The 23,753-nt window shown below is 36.1% G+C and overlaps 1 protein-coding gene across 2 annotated transcripts in view; it reads left to right on the top strand.

Moving 5' to 3' along the window:
• Positions 1-217: 217 nt before the first annotated feature.
• MET (MET proto-oncogene, receptor tyrosine kinase) overlaps positions 218-23,753 on the top strand; it is a 278,950-nt gene continuing 255,414 nt past the window's right edge. For both annotated transcript variants that reach the window (XM_053716691.1, XM_053716690.1), the window contains exon 1: positions 218-383. The gene's annotated coding sequence lies outside the window, so the exon portion shown is untranslated. The remainder of the gene's footprint in view (positions 384-23,753) is intronic.

The following is a 23,753-nucleotide window of genomic DNA, read 5'->3' as shown; positions in this document are numbered from 1 at the left end:
TTGAATTAGAGAACCCCTTGAGAAGCCGCCACACCGTTCGTTTGTGACTTGAGCACAGGATACCTAGGCGCTCAGTGCATTGTGCTCACAGGCTCAGTGCTGGCTGTATCCGTGCAGTAGGCTCGAGCTCCTATTGGCCAGACTCCTCTCTCCTCCCCGCCCTCTCCCAGACTTTCCCTCTCTGCCTCACACTTCCACAGATTCCTGAGCAGCCTGAGTCACTGAACGGTGCGTCCCGTGTACGGACTAGTAAAGCCCTGTGCTGCCCGGATCTGTGTGTATCTCTCCTGCTGCTGTGGGTGGCTATGTGGTATCTGCTCCAGTTGTGACCTGCAACGGATCAGCTCCTGCAGCATCTCCTGGGATAAGCAGCTGCCTGCCAGGTAATACCATTTGCTTGTTTCTGGTCTAGTATTAAATAGTGTATTGTTGTATATAGTCAGCTTGTGCAGGCTGGGTGCACTTGTGCTAGGACCCTATATCACCTGCAGCTAGAAGTGTTATGGTCACAGGTGCCCCGAAACGTTGCTCGTCCTAATAAAGCTATAGTTCCTATACCGTGTGATACCTTTGGTTCTTTTTGTATGCTACGCACTGAGACCCAGTGAGGGAGGTCTCTAAGGTGTTGCACCTGACTCTTGTCACTGACTTTACTGTATTATTTGTGTTGTGTGATCCCTGTTGTACAAATAATATAGCTCACAGTTGCAGTCAGTGATGTCTTTTAGTTGTTTTCTGAAGAAACCTTAGTTCTGTTATCTATTTACATATATGTATGTACCTTATGCCTTGAGATGCTTTATAGGGACCACTATCTACATTTAAACTAAAGGGTTAGCAATTCTAGTGTAGAACTCTAGCATATTACTTGTGTAACGGATATTTCACGGAATAGTAATTGTTTTAGTGATAATAATGATAAGAAGAAAACAGAGAACATTGAAATGAAAGGAAATGAATGATCTCAAATGGTTCACTTACAAAAACGAAAGATCCAATAATGCTAAAGGAAATATCTTTTCTGTGGTAACATGGGATTAGCATCAGAATTGGGCAGTCCTGGTAGTCTGGAAATTGTCTTGTTGGCACAGTTTATGTTGTATGTTACTTACCTGCTGTGGGCACTTACTGTAGTCAGACTGGTACCCTCTGTTCTACCTATAAACACCAAGTCACAAACTCATGGGCATTAGAGTGACAGGAGCACACACTGTATTTCACAATGCTCCTATCTGTATTTGGCAGAGATTGGGTAAGACATAAGAATAAGAAAATAAAAAGTAACACTCTGTGTATTCAGCTAATTACAGTGATTTCCTGGCATTGAAGATTTATGCTGCAGTATTGGTGCCAAGTGCACGGAAAATGACTGATCAACTCGCTAACAGGGGATGTTTGTATAGAGGGACAGGCTCAGGGACATTTTATGCTTAAAGAAACATTGTAGTCACATTATTTGGTTATAAATGTTATTAGAAATTATGCTCAGACATTTTAAGTACAACCTGTTTAAATTTAAGTTGAAACTACCAGGAAATGCATACTGCAGTATTCAATAATGGCTGATGAATACAACTGTTATAATGTATTGGGTACCTCTTCTTGTACTATAGAGGATGCTGAGTGGATTGCTGTGAGAAACAGGGATGAAGATAACTTTGCTATTAAAGGGATATGAAACCCAAGTTTTTTCTTTCATGATTCAGATAGAGCCACCAATCAGCAAGCACTACCCAGGTGCTGAACTAAAAATAGGCCTGCTCCTAAGCTTACATTTCTGCTTTTTAAACTAAAGATACCAAGAGAACAAAGAAAAAATGATAGGATAGGAGTAAATTAGAAATATGTTTAAAATTGCATGCTCTATCTGAAAGAACATTTTTGGCTTTCATATCCCTTTAACGTTGTACTTTTTTAGTTTTATTTATTCACAGACTATTGCAGTGCACTTGTTCTCATGTCAGTCAGTTTTTTTTGCATGGAGCTTACTTACCAATCAGATATCTCATGCAATCCACCATTGGCAACTATGTAAATGATTCTTAGTTTTAAAAAAATGCTAAAGCTGCCTTATTTAAAGGGACAGTCTAGGCTAAAATAAACTTTCATGATTCAGATAGAGAATGTAATTTTAAACAATTTTCCAATTTACTTTTATCACCAATTTTGCTTTGTTCTCTTGGTATTCTTAGTTGAAAGCTTAACCTAGGAGGTTCATATGCTAATTTCTTAGACCTTGAAGCCCACCTCTTTCAGATTGCATTTTAACAGTTTTTCACCACTAGAGGGTGTTAGTTCACATATTTCATATAGATAACACTGTGCTCGTGCATGTGAAGTAATCTGGGAGCTGGCGCTGATTGGCTAGACTGCAAGTCTGTCAAAAGAACTGAAAAAAGGGGCAGTTTGCAGAGGCTTAGATACAAGATAATCACAGAGGTTAACAGTATATTATTATAACTGTGGTTATGCAAAACTGGGAAATGGGTAATAAAGGGATAATCTATCTTTTAAAACAATAAAAATTCTGGTGTAGACTATCCCTTTAATTCACATATATTGCAAAGTGCATAAATATATAGTGTAGGAGGAGTCATAGTTCATTCACTGCTAGTATCTGCTATAAAGGGGCAGTAAGACCCTTGATATTTTTACATAATATGTTTAGTAGTGCATAGTTAACTTTGTAGAATACTTTGTCCTTTAAAAGGGATATGAAACCCTAAATGTAGCCACAATCAGCAAGTGCTGCACAGGGTAATGAACCAAAAACAGGCCATCTCCTAAGCTTACATAACTACTTTTTAAAAATAAAGAAACCAAGAGTACGAAGACAAATTAGAAAGTTGCTTAAAATTGCCTGCTCTATCTAAATCATGAAAGAAAACAATTGGGTTTCATTCTCTTTAAGGTACGTTCTAGTGTATAACTAAAATGTTCTTTGTGTAGAGCAGTTTTCTGTTTATATAAATACCTTTTAATTAATATGTGCACTGTGTGTGAGCAAATGAGAAGCAGACATATATGTGTATGCTCCAATCACCGGAAGCAGAAGGATGGCGTTGTATGAGTGCATCTTTGACTTTGTGCTTAACCATCTTGTAGAAGAAAGCAGATTGTATAACACAAAAGAGCATTTTATCTTTGCACTAGTAGGTCCTTTAAAAGTAGTATTTTTTAACAGCTGTATTTTTATAACAGTGTAAAGAATCATTTCCAATGCTAATCCATTTCCCTGCAAAGGTTAATCAGTCACGCTCCTAATCCTGCAACAAGTTGGTGTATTGTATTAGAGCAGTAAATATCCTTTTGAACAATTTCCATAACAACAAATAATATGCAGATGAATTGTGCCAAAGAAACTAAAAGTAAATACACCAGTGATCTCCACACCCTTTATATAATCATTGTCTGTATCCTCCTGATGCATAGGGGACTGTTGTCCAAGCCTAAAATCTATATATAAGCCATTAGAAAGTGAGAATGACATCACAGCATGATGTAGATCTACCAAAACGTGAGTCAGTTATATAGAGTTAACCAAATCACTGCCAGTGCTGACAATTAATAAAGCTGGTAGATTATTATATCTTAAAAGCAGGTAGACTGCCTGAGAAATACACATTTTAACCCCTTTGCCTACCTCTGGCAATCAACTGGTTAAATGGCATTTTGTCAGTGATTGGATTTATATACATGGCACATTGTTGGTATATAGATACCAATATTACCTATCATGTATTTGTGTATTTGGTTGGTGTTGTCAATGGAGATAAATGGTAGTCTAGCTTCCTAGCCATCTGTTTTGTATCTTTTTTTTTTCTTATTAGTATTTATTTATTCTGGTCTTGTTTGTCACCGTGTTGTGACAAATTTGTATGCAGCTTGCTTCTTTTGCTTGGGTTCATCTCTGCATATTTCTCATTGCAGCCTCATAAGATATTAGGATTATCATTGCCTAGTTGTGACCTTTACTCTGTTAAAGTCAGATATAACAGCAGAAATTAAAATAGCTCTCTGTAGCAACTGCAGTCTAAACCTGGATGTTTATAAACCAAATGCTCTGAAATTTGTTATTGAAACATCACAAACACTTCAGCAGCTCATATTAGGTTCACCTCTGTGACCTTTTGTTATGTTTCTTTAGCTAATAGTTCATCCCTCATTATTCAGAGTGAGTCCTCTGTTTATTACTGTGCTTAGAAGGACACCAGGTAATGGACATCCTATCAAATCAATAATTGTGGTGGGTCAATGACCTGCACATGTTGGCTAGTTTAAACCCTGTCTATGCCACGTGTGCACAAATATATTCTCTTTTTTATGTAGTTCATGTACTTTTCCTGATTTTGTACCTAATTGCAATAGCTTAAAGGGACATTACACATATTTTATACAGTATATGCACAACAATTAAATACTGCAATGTAGACAGTCTACATAACAAATAAAAAATGTAAACACATTTAGAACTGTTATTTTTTATTTAGAAAAGTGTGTGGGTTTTTTTCAGTTTGTTTTAATTTATTTATTTTTTATTATTCTTTTTTGTTATTAGTTTGAGAAAAAGAAGTTACAATTGCAATGAAAACAGCACAGCAGGGGATTAAAAACACACAGGTCACCTCTCATGATTAAATGAACACAGCATATACAAGTCATGAAAATATCAAACCTCATCACATTTCAGGGTTACGTCGTATTAATATGTAAAGTTTTGTTTCAGAATGTCCATGAGGTTGCTGTAAAAGGTGCAGAGTAAGGAAATAACCTTTCCATGTAGTACAATAACAACCAAGTGAAGGAATAAAAGTGTGTTTTTGTAGTGCATAGACAAAGCCCATGAACATTTCTGGCTTAGGTTTATTTTATGTATTTGCTGTGGCCAAATAGTGACAGATATAAATGAGGTCCTGCATTGATTAAGCAATCACTGTGTGTTATGTTGAATGGTTCGTGTTTTGAATCTGAAACCTACCTTTTTTTGGGGACAGTGAAAAAGCAAACAAAATATTAACAGTTAAATTACAGGAAAATATAGAAACATAAATACTGAACTGTGTTTTTTTTTTTTTTTGTTTAGTTTTTTTAACCAAGCTTAATTAAAGTGACAGTGTTCTGTAAAACTATTTTCTCCTCAATGTGTTTCCAATGACTTGTTATAGCAACTGAAGAGTATAAAATGTATGGAAATGTGCTCCTTTATGTTTATTTTTGAATAATGATTAGCTGGTTTTCCTCTTTTCAACTACAACACATTAAAAGTGGTTGAGCTTGCAGGTAGATCAATTATCCTTACATTATCACTCGTTATATACACACACACACATAGCCTCCTTATCTTATCTTTGTTTGTATGCTCAGACAGAACAACTGAAAATTAACTTTTTAGTGCTTATCTCTGCTATGCCCACTGGAAGTGTATTTTTTTCTCCTGTTTATGTTTACATAGGTTTTCAACCATTTTAAGTATTAAAATAAGCATTCAGAACATGTTAAAGTACAATTAGACACAATGGAATTGCATAATTAACACATGCACAATTAAAAGACAATGCAATAACACTTACTCTGAATTTCAAATAAGCAGTAGTGTTTTTCTGACAAATGTATTTTTTTCGCCTCCATTTCCCAGCCCCTGTATCATGTGACAACATTACAGACTAGTAAATATCTACACTGTGAACTTGTGCACATGCTCAGTAGGAACTGGTGCCTTAGAAAGTGTGCATATAAAAAGTCTGTCCAAAATTTGGTAATGGAAGTAAATTGGAAAGTCTCTTAAAACTGCGGCTCTATCTGACTAATGAAAGTTTAATTTTGAATTGTGTGTAAAAGGGGATTATATTGCATTAAACAAACTCCCTTATTTTACTATGTATTTAACTCATTCAAAAGGGTTAAAGGGACAGTCAACACTTACTTTAACATGTTTTTATATTGAAAATAACAAAACGGAGGTCCGCCTACACTATACCCCTCCTGCCTTGCTTCTGTCCTAATCAGCGGCGCTAACTACTCTAATACCCGGTAAATATGGATGCCGGACTCCCCCCACCATTACGTAGCTGCCTTCTTCTTCAACTGATAAGCAAATCAGAATCCAGTCCTCGGACTGAAATTGCACGCGCTTGCAATTTCTGTCCGATGCCTGGATTCTGATTTGCTTATCAGTTGAAGAAGAAGGCAGCTACGTAATGGTGGGGGGAGTCCGGCATCCATATTTACTGGGTATTAGAGTAGTTAGCGCCGCTGATTAGGACAGAAGCAAGGCGGCAAGGCAGGAGGGGTATAGTGTAGGCGGACCTCCGTTTTGTTATTTTCAATATAAAAACATGTTAAAGTAAGTGTTGACTGTCCCTTTAAACATGTAGTCAAATATGCATTTCTGGAACACCCCTTATCTGCTCTAGCTAAAGATACAGCCAGTGATTGGAGCATACACAAGTGGTTTAGGACCTTTAAAGGGGTTAAACACACAGTAACATGAGGGCATTTATCTAAAAATAACATTTTATTGTTATATTAGAATTTCCCTTTTTTACCGTTTTAATATAGACAAATTTACACCTTTAAGTTTCAAATATTTTACATAAAAATTGCCTTGTTTTATAAGTATAACAGGGCATTTGTGTTGAGTGCCCTTTAACTTTGAAAAACTATTAGATTAAAGGGATACTAAACCCACATTTTTTCTTTCATGATTCAGATAGAGCATGACATTTTAAGCAACTTTCTAATTTACTCCTTTAATCAATTTTTCTTTATTCTCTTGGTTAGGAGCCATTTTTGGTTTTGCACCTGGGTAGCACTTGCTGACAGGTAGCTAAATGAAGCCACCAATCAGCAAGCGCTACCCAGTTTGCTGAACCAAAAACGGTCCGGATCCTTACCTTAGATTCCTGCTTTTCCAAATAAAGATAGCAAGAGACCGAAGAAAGATGGATACTAGGAGAAAATTATAAAGTTGTTTAAAATGACATGCTGTATCTGAATCATGAAAGAAAAAAAAATGGGTTTAGTGTCCCTTTAAGCTACTTTTGAGTTTTACTACAGTGTCTATGTTGTTTGACTTCTTTAAACTGTTTCTAATGATTCATTTCAATATTATAAGACTTATTCCTATGTGGTATTTTTTTTAACCCTATGGGAGGAAAAGTTTTCAAGTCATTTTTTTCTTTGTTACATCTAAATAAGGGTCTTTAAAATGTTTAAAAAGATATGGGAGTCAAAATTCAGACAGAGCCTACAATTTTTAAGAAAAACTTTCCAATATACTTTTATTATTACCTTTTACACTTGGTTTACTTTGTTGCTTTGTTGAAGCTTAAAGGGCCATGATACCCAAATGTTTAAACACTTGAAAATGAAGCAGCATAGCTGTAAAAAGCTGACTAGAAAATATCACCTGAACATCTCTATGTAAAAAAGGAAGATATTTTACCTCAAAAGTTCCTCAGTAGCCAATGTGTTCATGTCTGGATCACTATATGGCAGCGGTTTTGCAAGAATATTATCAATTTACAAGAGCACTAGATGGCAGCATAATTTCCTGTCATGTAATGCTCCAGACACCTAGGTATCTCTTCAACAAAGAATATCATGGGAGCAAAGCAAAGTAAATTGGAAACTTTTTAAAAATGGTATGCTCTGTCTGAATCACAAAAGGAAATTTTTGGGTTTTATATCCCTTAAGCTCCTCCCATGAAAGTATACTGAGGTAGGCTCAGTACTGTGCACGTGTCTTGAGAACCGTATGTATAACACTGGTTATACAGGAAGAGGATACGTTTCAGCAAATTATACTACAATTTGATGATAGAATTAAATTGTATTTATTTAAGAGTGTGCACTCTGTCTTAATCTTAAATCTTGAGTTTCTCAACACATGACCACTAAAAAAAGAAATAATAATGGAATATATAATACACATAAAGCAATTGAAAAAGGTGACTCTGCACCATCTTGATCAGTTGTTTATGGTAGGTTTAGCTTATGTTCCATTTAAATTAATAGTTCAATGGTAAAATGCTCTACTGAGCGCCATTAACTATTTACCTTATTTAATAGGTTTAACAGATGCAAATTATTCTTCAGATTGGCAGTGTCTGAGCTGGATATGGTCAGTGAGCCAATCTAGAGCAACATATCTGTGTAGCCTTTTAACTTCCAATCAAAATTAAGACCTCAGTTTGTTAGCGTGATTCACCAGTAAACCTACCTTTTAAAATAAGAACCCCAACCATAACAGCACTCATATATCTTAATTATTGCTTTTCCTTTATTTGTTCAACGTGAAAGCACAACTCAGCAAAACATAGCACCTTGTGAACCACCACATAATTATCGGAAGCATTCTGATTTAAGAAGATAGAAGTGTCGTTACCATTTTTATTCATGGCTATATTTGATTTGATTATTAGTACAGGATAGTATATCTCATTGTTTAGGCATTCCTATTGTGTCACTAAAGACGTGCCCTAACAGTGATGCTGTCTTTTTTTCCATTCAGTTTTCTCATTAGATTTTTGCCAGATGAGGGTTTGGCAAAACATATTTTCTCATTATAAAGAATTGTTTAATGGTGGAGAATTTAGTTCATCATTTTAATGTCTTCCTCATATCAATTAACACTGTGAGTCATTTTTATACTTGATTGATACCAACTTTTAACTTGATCAGTCCTGCACCTTGTTTGGCAAAGCATGTTTACAAATCCATTAGAAATCCTTCACATTATTATCTTTATTTAACCAGACTGGTACCATAATGCCACATAAGCTTCTTGCCCTCTTAAATCTACTTGTTTTTAAATAATTTATGTGTATATGCTTGGAAGGGAAAATTATGTATTCAAAGCAAAGATTAGCCTGATAATAATATGCAGATGTAAATTTATTTAAGTTGTTTAAATACAGAAAAAATAACAATAACGTTTTAGCGTCCAAAAAGGAAACAGTCACTGTCATGTTCAGGGGTCAAGTCGGGCGGGAACGCATGGGAACGGAGTTCCTGCACTATTTTTGCAGGAGGAACTAAGTTCCCTCTGGACAGAGAACAGAAACATTTCAGTAAACACTGCTGCTGCTGGTGGGAGGAGCTGGACTACAGTCTGGTTAGAGGGATAGTGAGATCCTCTAGTAATAGGCAGTAACACTTCCTACAATACACTATATGTAATACTGCCAGTGGTCTTGCTGTGTTATCACCCTGTTATGAATAATATCTTTTATTACACACAATGCTTACATTTCTGTGTGGCTTGTTCTGGGGTTATTAACTTCCCTCAGCAGAAATAGAAAAATTGCATCTTAAGTGGGCGAGACTCTGTGACAAAGGAGGATTCTCAGGCCCAAAGGCAACCATTCAATGCTTTATTGAATTTAATTTGCTTTCATTAACCAAAGTCTATATATTATATACATATAAATAGAGTGTGTGTGTGTAAGTGTGTGTGTATGTATGTATATATATATGAGGTTGGGAGTCTTGATGATTTCCCACACTTTTTTTGTAGGACTTGACCCTTGGATGTTATAACTTAAGTTTCATTCTCTGCTAAATCCAACTAAGCCGCAAAATTATAAATGGATCGCTAGAGTTTGCAAACAATGACATCTGCACTTCCACTTTTTAACAGTAATAGAACAGCCCACATGATTAAGAGTTAAATTACTGGAAAGGGGACAGAATAAATAATGAAGGTATATTGTAAAGCTGGTAATTTAACATTTTATAGTACAGTCTTGAAATATTTAATGCCCCTTTAAATCTTAGCACCCCTCTTTAAAAAGTTCTTCCTCTTATTTAAAGGATATGAACCCCAAACATTTTTTTTTTGTGATTCTGACCATGCATATCATTTTAAAAACCTTTCCAGTTTACTTCTATTATCAAATTTGCTTTCTTCCCATGTTATTATTTGTCAAAGAGATACCTAGGTAGGCAACTGGAGCACTACATGACAGGAAATAGTGCTGCCATCTAGTGCTCATGCAAATGGATAACATTCTTGCAGAACTACTGCCATATAGTGCTCCAGACATGAGCACACTCCTGAGCATATGCCCCTGCTTTTCAACAAAAGACACCAAGAGAATGAAAAACATTGATCATAGAAGTGAATTAGAAAGTTGGGTTGCATGTCCCTTTAATAAAACTGCACCCTATAAATACAACAAGAGCTGTTACATTAGTGACTGTATGTAATACAAGGTGTGTATGGCGTTTGAAGGGAAAGGCTGGAGAATGCTCCAAAGCTAAAGTATTTTATTCCTTCCTCTCCCTGATCAGGAGTAGCATACGCATGTAGCTGACAGACACCAAGCACATACTGCTCATGAATGGCTTAGCAACACACAAAGGGGCGTGTAAGTAGAAAATGCTCTATCAATCATCTAGATATCTATCTCTCTATCTCTCTCTTTATCTCTTTCTCTCTCTCTTTATCTCTTTCTCTCTCTCTCTCTGTCTCTATCTTTATCTCTCTCTCTCTCTTTATCTATCTCTCTCTCTTTATCTCTCTCTCTTTATCTATCTCTCTCTCTCTTTATCTCTCTCTCTCTCTTTATCTCTCTCTCTCTTTATCTCTCTCTCTCTCTCTTTATCTCTCTCTCTCTATCTCTCTCTCTCTCTCTTTATATCTTTCTCTCTCTCTTTATCTCTCTCTCTTTATCTCTCTCTCTCTATCTCTCTCTCTTTATCTCTCTCCTCAAAACCATTATACAGAGCAGCATGTATATTATTATTATTGCTTACTATTTAATTACTTACTATTGAATTACCTTTGGGGGCCCAAAAAAAGTTTGCACTTGGGCCTTTTTTGAGCAGGGCCACTTCTGAAGCTATATTTGCATTGGACATGCTTTATTCTATAACAAATGTATTTTATGTTTAAATACAATCTGGCCTTACATTTTGTTAAAGAAGGCTGGGGGTGAAACCTACTCTATATAAAGGGATTACATTTACATATTTTGTGGTGTGGCTATAACAGAAAATACACCAACACAGCAAGAGCAATGCAGTAGTGATACCTTTTTATTGGACTAACAAAACATTTAAAGGGAATAAAAGTACAGAGAGAAAGTGCTCTAATGTGAGTGATGTAAATCCCTGTGCTCTGGGGATATTATGTACAAAGTCAGTACTGTGAGGTCCTTCAATCAAATTTACAAAGGCAAATTGCATCTTGCGTGATTCCTTTCCATGCCAGCTCCTATGTGTTTAACATCTGCAAACGCTACTCCAGTCAACATGAGATAAACATAAGTCCCTCTAGTAGCCTAGAGCAGATGAGTAAAGAAAACGTATTAATGAACACAACATGAATTATATATGTGTGTTGATAGACCGTTGTAAAGATATGTTCACCAGTTCTGCCACTGGCATTGGCAGGGCAAAGGTTTATTTTCATGATTTTTATCAGCAAAGGCAGCTGGTGTGACAGGAACATTTCAAGTATTTTTGTATTCAGTTTTTCAGTATTCGGTTTGACGCTTGAGAGCTTGAGATTCAAGTAAACATCTAAAACATTTTGGCTTCAAAAATATTTTTGTGCTTGTTTGTTTATCTTTAAAGGACCATTAACTCTTTCCTGGTGGTTCTTTATTGTCTACATCGGAACAAAGTTCCGATAGAAACAAATAAGTAAAAATTGTAATCATGTGATCATTCATGCGATCGCGTGATTTCAATGATGGGATCGTGTTGGGGGAGTGGTTATAACGCTAGGCACCCCCTCCAGCCCACAATCCCATTCAGGAAGCGCCTATGACTGCAGTACAGCCAAACAGCTAGGACGTTCCATGCCGTCCTAACGGCTCTAAAGCCCAGCACAGTTAGGATGGTGTGGAACGTCCTAATGGCGGGATAGGGTTAAATACAATTGTTACGGTTACCCTTAGTCTCGCTGAGAGATGGACCGCTTAGTAGCCTGGATTCCTATTGCTGAAGAGGGGAGAAACTGCTTTCCACAGTATTCTATATGAGTCTCGCAAATGTAGAATAATCCCCCTTAGCTGTAGTACAGCTAGGATACCCTTCTGCCCACAAAAATGAGTCAACGCTGCGATTGAGGGACAACCAAGAACTGAGGACTGGGATGCCCAGCCTGCTTTTTATTTAGGTTACATGCACACAGGGCACTCCCAGGGGGGGAAGCATAAAATCCCCCATCACACATTTAGACAAAGCCCTTGGACAGGCCACCGCAGATAACAAGTACACACAAGAAAACAATTGAGTCCTTCTTATCACCTAGCAGTGAATGCTTATCACAAACTTAATTACAGTACACAATATGCTAGGAAACCTGCCTCAGAAAATAGTTTTCTCAAAACTGAACAGAGTTAACCCTTTATGAAATGATACTTGTTACAGTTTTCTTGGAGCCCTTCTTAGGCGCTGGCTTGGCTGGTTCAGGCATTGCTGCTGGGAAATAAGTTTCTTCACAACAAAATAACTAATGCTTCTGTAACAACAATATATTTCCATAATAAACAAATACACAATAAAACGACTTGAATTTCAAATCAGCAGTAGATTTGTTTATAATGTCCTTTTATTTCCCTGCCTCTTCTGTCATGTGACAGCCATCAGCGAATCACAGACTTACATATGCATGTGTATACTCAATGGACTCTTGCACATGCTCAGTAGTAGCGGTTGCCTCAAAAAGATATAAAAAGACTGATAATTAAAGTAAGTTGGAATTTATTTATTTTTTTAATATCTCTATCTGAGATATTTTGACTTTCGTGTCCCTTTATATTTCTACAAGAAATAGGAGAATTTACATTTTTATTCTTAAGGTAAAAATTAACATCTGTTTTTAACAAATTGCCTTTGCTCATTGTTTGGCTCATTATTATTATAATCAATTAGAGAGTTTTTAAAGTAAAGGAATAGTTTAAACTTTACGTAATGTTATAGAAACAGCTGCTTTATGATTCTCCACCTCTGGAACAGTGGCTTCAGGTTCTAAATTCCTTAGATATGCATGATAGTATTATTTCTTAAAGTGATGACATATGATGTAAATATAGTAAAAATGCCAAGAATAAAATGTACCTTCCATGCTTCACCTTGAAATAAGTTTTTTTTAAACCAGAGTATTAAGCTTCTTACTTTGCTTACATGGTTAAAAAAACAGTTAAATGTATACATTGTTTCATACTTCTGCTATATAGTGCTCAAACATGCACATTCACAAGCCTATCTAGATATGCTCTTTAGCAAAGGATGACACAAGAACAATTTTTAATGCATGTTCTATCTGTATATATGATTTTATGTCCCTTTAAGGCATATTATGCATAGTATATCAGCAGCAAAGCACTTCATGGAAACAATCTGCAAATTAAAGTGAATGTCAATTTTGATGCTAAAGTGCCTGGTTTTTAAAAATTCGGTTAAAAACAGGGGCACTTTAATTCATCAAAATTTACATTTCACTCCTGTTGTGAAAAAAATGCCTTTTAAACTTGACAGCCGCTCCAGCTTCCTCCACCCGTCGCAAAGCCTCTTCCTGGGTCTAAAATGAGGAATCCGGCTTCCTTCAATCACGGCGTTGAATCAGACAATGATTCCCCCGGGGGGGGGGGGGAAGCCGTTATTGGAGGATGACCCATCCATCATTTCTGACGTCAGAAATGGCTTGCAACGACCGGTGGAAGCTGGAGCTGCTGTCAAGATTAAAAGTTTTTTTTCACAAAAGGAGTGAAATGTAAATTTTGATGAATTAAAGTGCCCCTGTTTTAAAAACACTTAAAATTATATGAAACCCAAACATTTTGTTTTGTGATTCAGACAGAGCATAACATTTTTCAAAAGTTTCTATTTTACCTCTATTATCGAATTTGCTTTGTTCACATGACATTCTGTATTGAAGAGATACCTAGGTAGGCATCTGGAAATAGTGCTGCCCTCTAGTGCTCTTGTAAAGCTGCTGCCATATAGTGCTCCAGAAATGGGCCAGCTCCTAAGCTTATGTCCTTGCTTTTCAAAAAAAGATACCAGGACAACGGAGACAAATTGATAATAGAAGTAAACTAGAAAGTTGTTTAAAATAAAAAATTGGGTTTCATGTTTACCTGTCATTGTGTTAGCAGAACTTGAATTGATTTGCAATCCAGGAACAATGCCTATTCAATATTTTTAACTTCTGATTGATTGATTGATTGATTGATTTATTGATTGATTGACTGTGGCTAATTAGGAACATGAATAAATGAGCCCCTGCACTGATCAAACAATTACTGTGTAGAATGTTGCAGGGCCAGAGTTATGGGCGCTTGCTTAGCTCTGAGAATGAGAAAATATACAATATTCTGAGCTAAATTACATGAAAAGGAGGGGGGATAAATAATGATTGTATATTGTAAAGTTGATTAAACATAACAAAACATTTTATATTAAAATAAAATCTAGGAGTTTACTGTCCCTTTAACCTGTTTTCTAACTGAAAGGATTTTTAATCCTTTTTAATAAGATTAGTATACAAACCAAACTCCTATATAGTAGGAGACAATAGAGGTGCTGTCCCCAGGCTGAGTGCAAATAAAACAAAAGTCCACTGAATGTAAATGGGAGCTTTTCTCATTCTTCTTGTTAAAAAGCCACATAGAAACAAACGAAAAGGCACCACATTATGGGAACCATATATTGCAAACGTAAATTATGCAGTAGAAGATCTTCTCACAAGGAGCATAGAACAAACGTGTGCTATCAAGGGCAGGCTGGGCTATTAGCATTGGACCAGCTCACTGAAACTTTAGTTTAGACAATGATCCAAACCACTCGATATGTCTTCAACCAAACTCTGCAAGTCCGTGATTAACGTCTCTACCTTGTGCCAACCATAGGACCGCGCATTACATGCAGTTCAGACTTGATAATATCAGGTTAACATTCTCACAGTTTTTGATGTAATCACTTCCAGGTCAGCAAGCTTGAACACATAGAGTAATTGGTTGCTCTGTCAGTTTTAAACTTAAATCAAAAACTGTGAGCACGAGTTTCCTGTCACTCAAACAGCATTTTTAGCTGTGTACGTCTATTAATATTCACTGGATAATAAGGACAAACCGCGTATCTTTATTGGTGGAGAATGGCATGCCTCTACAATCCTGACAAGATTGCTTTATTTAAGAGAACAACATGCATTAAAAAAGTAATACATTTTAGATTAAACAAAGAAAATAAAAAATGGTCACAGTGTCTCACTGCTATAAACTTGTATTGAAAGCTTACATCTCAAACACCTGCTGAAACATATTTCCCTTGAGACTGCTTTACTGGGATATATTAACCTGTGGATCCCTGGAGATGTAGCAGAGTTCACTAGTTATAATGATGGAAACATATGTTGCAGTATCATAAATATTTTGTAAATTAATTTAGACACTGGTGAAATTTTAATTTTTTTTGTACCTGTATCTATATCTGCTGTAGTTTCATTTTTGCAATATGCTGTCTGAATCACAGACTACAGAGCTTCTTAGTGTGTCTTTAAACTGAACACATATTCAGGCACAGTGCAGAATAGAGCTATGACTAAAAACAACTATAACTGGTGCTCTGTAATTAAAATGATTACTAAATCACTATCTAGAACACAGTTAAAGTGAAGGTCAATTTTGATTAATTAGTGCCCGGTTTTTATTAAACCTATTAAAAACAAGGGCACTTTAATTCATAAAAATTGACATTTTATTAGTTATTTAATCCTGGCAGCTGCTCCAGCGATTCCCCCGGCCGCCGGAAGCCTCTGCAGACGTCTGAAATGACGAATCCGGCTCTCTCCAATTATGGCTTCCCCCCTGGGAGAATCTTGGCCTGATGCAATGCCGTGATTGGAGGAAGCCAGATTCGTCATTTTGGACCCGCGAAGACGGCTTGCGACAGGTGGAGGAAGTGCTAGAGCGGCTGCCAGGATTAAAATGTAAGTTTTTAAAGAAAACAAGTGAAATGTCAATTTTGATGAATTAATGTGCCCTTGTTTTAAATAGGATTATTAATTCATCAAAATTGACCTTTACTTTAAAAAGACAATGTACTCAGGCAAGCAGCTGAGAAGAGTGTGTTGCATTTAAAGGACCACTAAGGGCTCGAATTTATGAAGCCCTTCTCCTACCTTCGACTGCAGCTTCTCACAAGAGAACCTGCAGTCGGGATTTATAAAGCAGCGGTCATCAGACCTCTGCTTCCCTACCATCTTCTGCACCTCTTAGGTGGAGAATTTCAATGTCCCCAGTTTCGTCTTATCGGGGAGATTGATAGTTCCTGCCCGCGTATCATTGCCTGTGTGTGGGCAGGGGGCGGGATTTCACACGTGCTCAAAATAGTGCTCGTGTGCAATGTTAAATTCGAGCAGCGCATTGCTGCCCACCAGAGGAGAGCTGGGGCAGACAGGGACTATGTACGCCCCTGTCCGCCCTTGATTGATAAATCGAGCCCAAAACACAGTAGAATTGCATTAATTAAAAAGTTTATAATAAAAACATAAGTCAACAACACTCTGAATTTGACAAAATCTGTAGATTCTTTTCTGGCAAATTTATTTTTTCTCCCATTTGCCAGCTGCCTGTATCATGTGACAGACATCAGCCAATCACAGACTAGTAAACGTATACCCTGTGAGCTTGTGCACATGCTCAGTAGGAGCTGGTTCTTCAAAAAGTGTGCATATAAAAAGATTGTGCGAAATATGATAATAGAAGTAAATTGGAAAGATTCTTAAAATTGTGTGCTCTGTCTGAATCATGAACGTTTAATTTTGACTTGAGTGTCCCTTTAAAGCAAATGCAGGAACACCTTTTCAAATCATTTTTATTTTTAGCCTTGAAGGGACACTGAACCCAATTTTTTTTTTCTTTCGTGATTCAGATAGAGCATGCAATTGTAAGCAACTTTCTAATTTACTCCTATTATCAAATTTTCATCATTCTCTTGGTATCTTTATTTGAAAAGCAAGAATGTAAGTTTAGATGCCGGACCATTTTTTGGTGAACAACCCGGGTTGTTCTTGCCGATTGGTGGATACATTCACCCACCAATAAACAAGTGCTGTCCATAGCCTGAAACAAAAATTGTCTGGCTCCTTAGCTTAGATGCCTTCTTTTTCAAATAAAGATAGCAAAAGAACGAAGAAAAATTGATAATAGGAGTAAATTAGAAAGTTGCTTAAAATTGCATGCTCTATCTGAATCACGAAAGAAAAAAAAGTAAAATGTAGGGTTTTTTTGTTTTGGTTTTTTTTTTCTAAAATTGCATTCTCTTAAATATCAACATTTCATTGTGACTTCCATGTCCCCTCCCCATTAGTATTTTTTTAACCTTTAGCAAAATAAATATATAAATAAATAAATATAAATAAAAGTTTCACTATCATAAAAATTAATTAAAATATTTTTTTTTTGTTATATCCTAAAGAGGGTATTTTAAAATGTGTGTTCCTGTGCTGAAATAAAATACCTTTTTTTTTTAGGATTGTGGAGTGTGGGTTTTGTTTTTATCAGTGCACAGTGTCTCTAGAGTTGTGCACATGCAATGCCTCTTAGTTTAAAATCAATTTAATATGAGGCGCCCCTTGTCATTTGTATAAAATCAGTTTAATATGAGGCGCCCCTTGTCATTTGTATAAAATCAATTTAATATGAGGCGCCTCTTGTCATTTGTATAAAATCAGTTTAATATGAGGCACCCCTTGTCATTTGTATAAAATCAATTTAATATGAGGCGCCCCTTGTCATTTGTATAAAATCAATTTAATATGAGGCGCCCCTTGTCATTTGTATAAAATCAGTTTAATGTGAGGCGCCCCTTGTCATTTGTATAAAATCAATTTAATATGAGGCGCCCCTTGTCATTTGTATAAAATCAATTTAATATGAGGCGCCCCTTGTCATTTGTATAAAATCAATTTAATGTGAGGCGCCCCTTGTCATTTGTATAAAATCAATTTAATATGAGGCGCCCCTTGTCATTTGTATAAAATCAGTTTAATATGAGGCGCCCCTTGTCATTTGTATAAAATCAGTTTAATATGAAGCGCCCCTTGTCATTTGTATAAAATCAATTTAATATGAGGCGCCCCTTGTCATTTGTATAAAATCAGTTTAATATGAGGCGCCCCTTGTCATTTGTATAAAATCAATTTAATATGAGGCGCCCCTTGTCATTTGTATAAAATCAATTTAATATGAGGCGCCCCTTGTCATTTGTATAAAATCAGTTTAATATGAGGCGCCCCTTGTCATTTGTATAAAATCAATTTAAGCTTAAAGACACCTGAAAGCCAAACTTTTCCTTTCATTTTTCAGATAGAGAATACAAATTTCAAAAAGTTTCCAATTTACTTCTATTATCAAATTTTCTTCATTCTCCTGTTATTTGCTTTAGAGATATCTAGATAGGTGACAGGAAATAGTGCTGCCATCTACTGCTCTTGTTAATGTATAACATTGTTACAAAACTGCTGCCAAAATTTAGTTTACATCCCTGCTTTCCAACAAAGATTAACAAGAAAACAAAGAAAATTTGATAATAGAAGTAAATCTGAAAGGTTTTCTGTTTTTTTGTTTGTTTTTTTGCAAGCAAAATTATTTCTCATTTTATGCATGATATCGTTTTTTGTAGCTCAGTATCCATTTAATGCTTATAAAATTAGTTTTAGTCTGTTTAAAAAAAGGTATTTATAACTTAAAGGGACATAAATATCAGAATGTTCACAGAGCATACAATTTTAAACAACTTTCCAATTGACTTCTGAAATTAAATTTGCTTAGTTTTCTTAGCATCCTTTGTTGGAAATCATACATAGGTAAGCTCAAAAGCTGGGAGCTAGCTATAAATGCTATAAATGCTTTTTTGTAACTGCTACCAAGAGAATGAAGCTAAATTGCTAAAGGGACATGAAACACAATTTTTTTCTTTTCTTTCATGATTCAGATAGAGAATACAATTTTAAACAACATTCCAATTTACGTCTATTATCTAATTAGCTTCATTCTTTAGATATCCTTTGTTGAAGAAATACCTATGCACATGGATTAGCCAATCACACAAGGCATCTATGTGCAGCCACCAATCAGCAGCTACTGAGCCTATTGGATATGCTTTTCAACAAAGGATATCAAGAGAATGAAGCAAAATTAGATAATAGAAGTCATTTTGAAAGCTGTTTAAAATTGCATTCTCTTTCTAAATCCTGAAAGAAAAAAATAGAAGTAAATTGGACGGTTTAAAATTACATGCTCTGTCTGAATTTAAAGTAAATTAGCAACAACAACAAAAAGTCTATAGAATTGGCCACCAGAGATGCTTGCAAAACATTGTTACTAACCTACCTGGCAGCCTATGGGTTCTCATGTATCCAGTTTTAAAACACAGTTGAAACCTGACTTTTTGGAAACACCATTGCAATTACTGTTGATCCTCAAACTATGATTTTTAGCATCTTCAAATTACACAAAAACAAAAGAGTTATTACCATTTGTGTGAATGAGCAGGTAACTGACTATAATCACCGGTCGCTCTCCCTAGATCAAAGTTTTTTGAACTAGCAAGACAGTTCCAGGAACTTATCTGCAGGTGACTCACCTGCTGTAACTGTTTAACTGGCAGGTGGTAAAAAATGTGACCACCTACAAAAAGATTTCAAAATATAGTTTAGACCTATTTGATAAATAATTTCCTGTTGCAAAATAACAAACATTACCTATGAAACATCTTTTTGGTTACTGTCTAGAAATAAGAATCATTTTAGATAAAGGATGTATCTACAGTATATAATGTTCTGGTTGTCTGCTTTTTGTTCCTATCTAATTTATAGTTTGTCTCTAACATTCCTAACAGAATTTCTTTCTTTTTTTAAAGTCATTTTATTTTTAATAAAGTTATTAGGATAAAAATGGACATTAAAGCTTTCACCAGTGTTAATGAAAAATCATTTAAAGGGACAGTGAAGTCAAAATTAAACTTTCATGGTTTTGATAGAGCATGACATTTTAAACAACTTTCCAATGTACTTTTATTATCATTATTTGTTTTGTTTTCTTGGTATCCTTTGTTAAAGAGAAAACTAATGTAATCGTATAGGAGAGCAGGAGTGTGCCTGTGTCTTTAGCAGTCAATGGCAGCAATGTTTTCATTGTGCACACTCTTGAGCTCCTATGGAGTTTCCTAGGTGTACTCTTAAAAGATACCAAGAAAACAAAGTATGTTTGAAAACTGATGTAAATGAGTTTTGTTTGAAATTGCATGCTCTATCTGAATTGTGGAAGTTTAATTTTGACTTTACCGTGCCAGTCAGTGGGTGTCATTCACCAGTACTTTGCTTATCCAAGATGGCTGCTGTGTCCGGCATTTGCTCTGTACTCAAGAACCAAGTAAGCAGTGATAGCCAAAATAAAAAGATGCACCAGTGAGCGTTTATTGCGCAGCTACACAAAACCAGACAGTCACATGATTTCCAGGACAACTGAGAACCATTATTGCTTCTATTATCGAAACAAAATATCACTCTACCATAAACCTAATCAGACAATACACTCATATATAAAAGAAATGGTTTAACACTGTGGCTGCAGTATAAAATGGTTTTATATTGAATCATAACCTTTTTTTGACAGCCAAAAACTTATGTTTTGGCACAGTACATAGCCTTCAAATAGTATAAGGGTTAAAATAATTTCACCTGCCCTGCAGTGAAAATGATTAACAAAACAATTCACAAAACAAGCAATTCATTGGTACACTGATAATGAGTTGTTGGTTATGTAGTCATGCTTAAAACATTAGTAAGACATTACCTTATTTAATGCAAATCCCTCTAAGTCAGTCAAGCCTCACATTCCGCTCAAGTGTGTTTGAATCTAGAGCATAAAAGTGAATCATTCAATGTATTAAATTAATTAAAATGACAATCTAGTGTAAAAATATAAGTGATTTATTTAGTTAAATAATTGTATTATTAAACAAACTCCCTAATTTCTTTGTTTAACTCCTTCAAACAACTTACCAATTTACTTCTATTAGCAAATTTTCTTAATGTGTAGGTATCCTTTGTTGAAGGAGAAGCAATCTATTACTGGGAGCTAGCTCAATACATCGGGTGAGCCAATGACAAAAGGCATAAAGTTGCAACAACCAATCTTCAGTATTCAACTGTTGTGACACCGAAGTGTGCAACCTTAGGGGGTGCTATATATAAGAGAATCTGTGAGTCTATCTAATCTAGACCAAACTATAAGTGAGATATAGTTAAAAAAATATTTTCACAATAATTCCTATAATGGTCTAATACATAGGAATAAATCACATGGAAAACAACCAAACAGTTATATACACATCAAGAACAGGTAAACAATTATAATCACCAGTCGTGGGATAAATCTTGGCTGTGTCTTTAAAGAACTTTATGACCCAAGTTCAGGTGAGCAAGATTGTCCTGATGTATTCATCAATGGTTGTAAAACGTCTGAATTCGGTGATCCAAAACTAACCAAATCAGATAAATTCCAGTGGATCCTCTTGTAGATAATCGACAAAGGACAGCGATCTGTGAATATAATCACAAAGAAAGAGGAAGCCTCCTAGTGCAACACTGATATTTTATTTATTTATAAAATATTTTACCAGGAAGGATACATTGAGATTTCTCTCGTTTTCAAGTATGTCCTGGGATCACAAAACATTGCAGTGATACAATAGGGTACAATAAAATACAAAAACAATAATAATACACAATATATGCAAACATTTAACATAGAGCAGGTATGAAATATTTAACCATGACAGGAGCATTCTGTTTTGAGATATGTATAGAGGGATCTCTTAAAGGATTTTAGGCTTGGGGAAGTTTTTAAAGTGTGAGGGAGGTCATTCCATAATTGTGGCGCTCTGTAGGAAAAGGAGGATCGAGCTGCTTTCTTTTTGTATTGAGGCAAGCTAAATAATGTGCTGGTACTGGATCGGAGGTTATAGGAGGTGGGAATAGCAGGGGAGAGCATTCTGCTCAGGTAGGGTGGGAGCTTCCCAGAAAGGCTCTTAAAGACAAGGCAGGAAAGATGGAGGGTGCGTCTGGATTCCAGCGATAGCCAGTTTAGTTCTTTTAGCATGTCACAATGGTGGGTCCTGTAGTTACATTGTAGCACAAAGCGGCAGAACGAGATATATAACGTATTTATTTTATTAAGTTGAGTTTGCGGAGCAGGTGCATATACTATGTCCCCATAATCCAAGATAGGCATCAGCATTTGCTGTACAATCTTTTCCTTTACTGTAGGGCGGAGGCAAGATTTGTTTCTGTACAGGGCACCTAGTTTTGGATAAAGTTTAGAGGCAAGTTTTTCTATGTGGAGTCCAAAAGATAGTTTGGGGTCTAACAACATAGCTAAGTATTTAAAAGAGTGGACTGCGGTCAGCGTGCAATTGGATTTTGTTTTGATGCGAAGATGGGAATTTTGTAATTTTTGTATTTTAGGTCCCGTTCCAAAGATCATTGTGACCGTTTTGTCAGTGTTTAGGAAGAGTTTGTTTTTCGAGATCCACTTTTCTACCTCTGTGAACTGGTCTTGGAGCACTGCTTCAAGCTGCGGCAGATCAGATTTGTTTGCATAGATTACTGTGTCGTCTGCGTACATGTGTACAGTTGAGGATTTGCAGACATTAGGCAAATCATTTATAAATACTGTGAATAGTAGGGGGCCGAGAATGGAACCTTGGGGAACACCACACGTGACTGGGAGAGGGAGGGAGTCACTGTTAGAGACAGAGACATATTGTGATCGATCCGATACATATGATTTAAACCAGGTTAACGGGCGATCAGCAATACCAGAGTTTTAGAGTTTTTTAGTTTGAGAAGTAGTATGTCATGGTCCACTGTGTCAAAAGCCTTTGCAAAATCAAGGAAAATAGCTCCAGTTAGGTCTCCTTGTTCCATGCCAGTTTGGATGTCGTTGCTAACTTTTAGGAAGGCAGTTGTAGTCGAGTGATTCGGTCTAAAACCTGATTGATCAGGGGTCAGATAGTTAGAAAGTTGATAATACTCGCATAATTGCGTATGGACGCATTTTTCTAAGATTTTTGACAATACAGGGAGCAATGATATAGGACGATAGTTAGAAACCAAGGTTAACTCCCCACTTTTATGAATAGGCACTACTCTTGCAGTTTTCCAGAGTTTGGGTATGTATCCAGACACCAAGGATTCGTTAATTAGGGTTGTGACAGGCTTAGCAATTGCCGGCGCACTGAGCTTCAACAGTATTGCTGGGATTTGATCAGGTCCTGACTGGTTTTTCATTTTTAGATTATTGAGGTGTTTCTTAACGACATGGTATGATGATAAATATAGCCAATTTTAATCTGAAATAATACTCACAAAGGGAGCAGCACCAAATGTGCTAAATGGCGCAGGCTGGGGATTCACAGTGGCCCTGCTACACTGATCCTGCAATAGGAAGTAGGGATCCAGGATATCCAGGTGGTGTGGTAGAAAAGACAGGCTCAGGCTTCCATATGTTACAACATATTTATTTTAAAATGGTATTTAAAAACATATAGGGTGTTAAACATCACCCATAAAGGTATAAAAACAAATGTTGTGACAGATTGCAATGCGTTTCTCAGCTCAAGCTAGCTGTTTGCTCAGGCATCAATGAGGAAACAGCTAGCTTGAGATGCCTGAGGAAACAGCTAGCTTGAGCTGAGAAACGCGTTGCAATCTATCACAACATTTGTTTTTG

The sequence above is a fragment of the Bombina bombina genome, chromosome 6 (genome assembly GCF_027579735.1).
Source record: "Bombina bombina isolate aBomBom1 chromosome 6, aBomBom1.pri, whole genome shotgun sequence".
In the NCBI taxonomy this organism is placed as follows: Eukaryota; Metazoa; Chordata; class Amphibia; order Anura; family Bombinatoridae; genus Bombina; species Bombina bombina.
The sequence above is the reverse complement of the archived record's forward strand: the minus strand, read 5'-3'. Positions and strand labels throughout refer to the sequence as shown.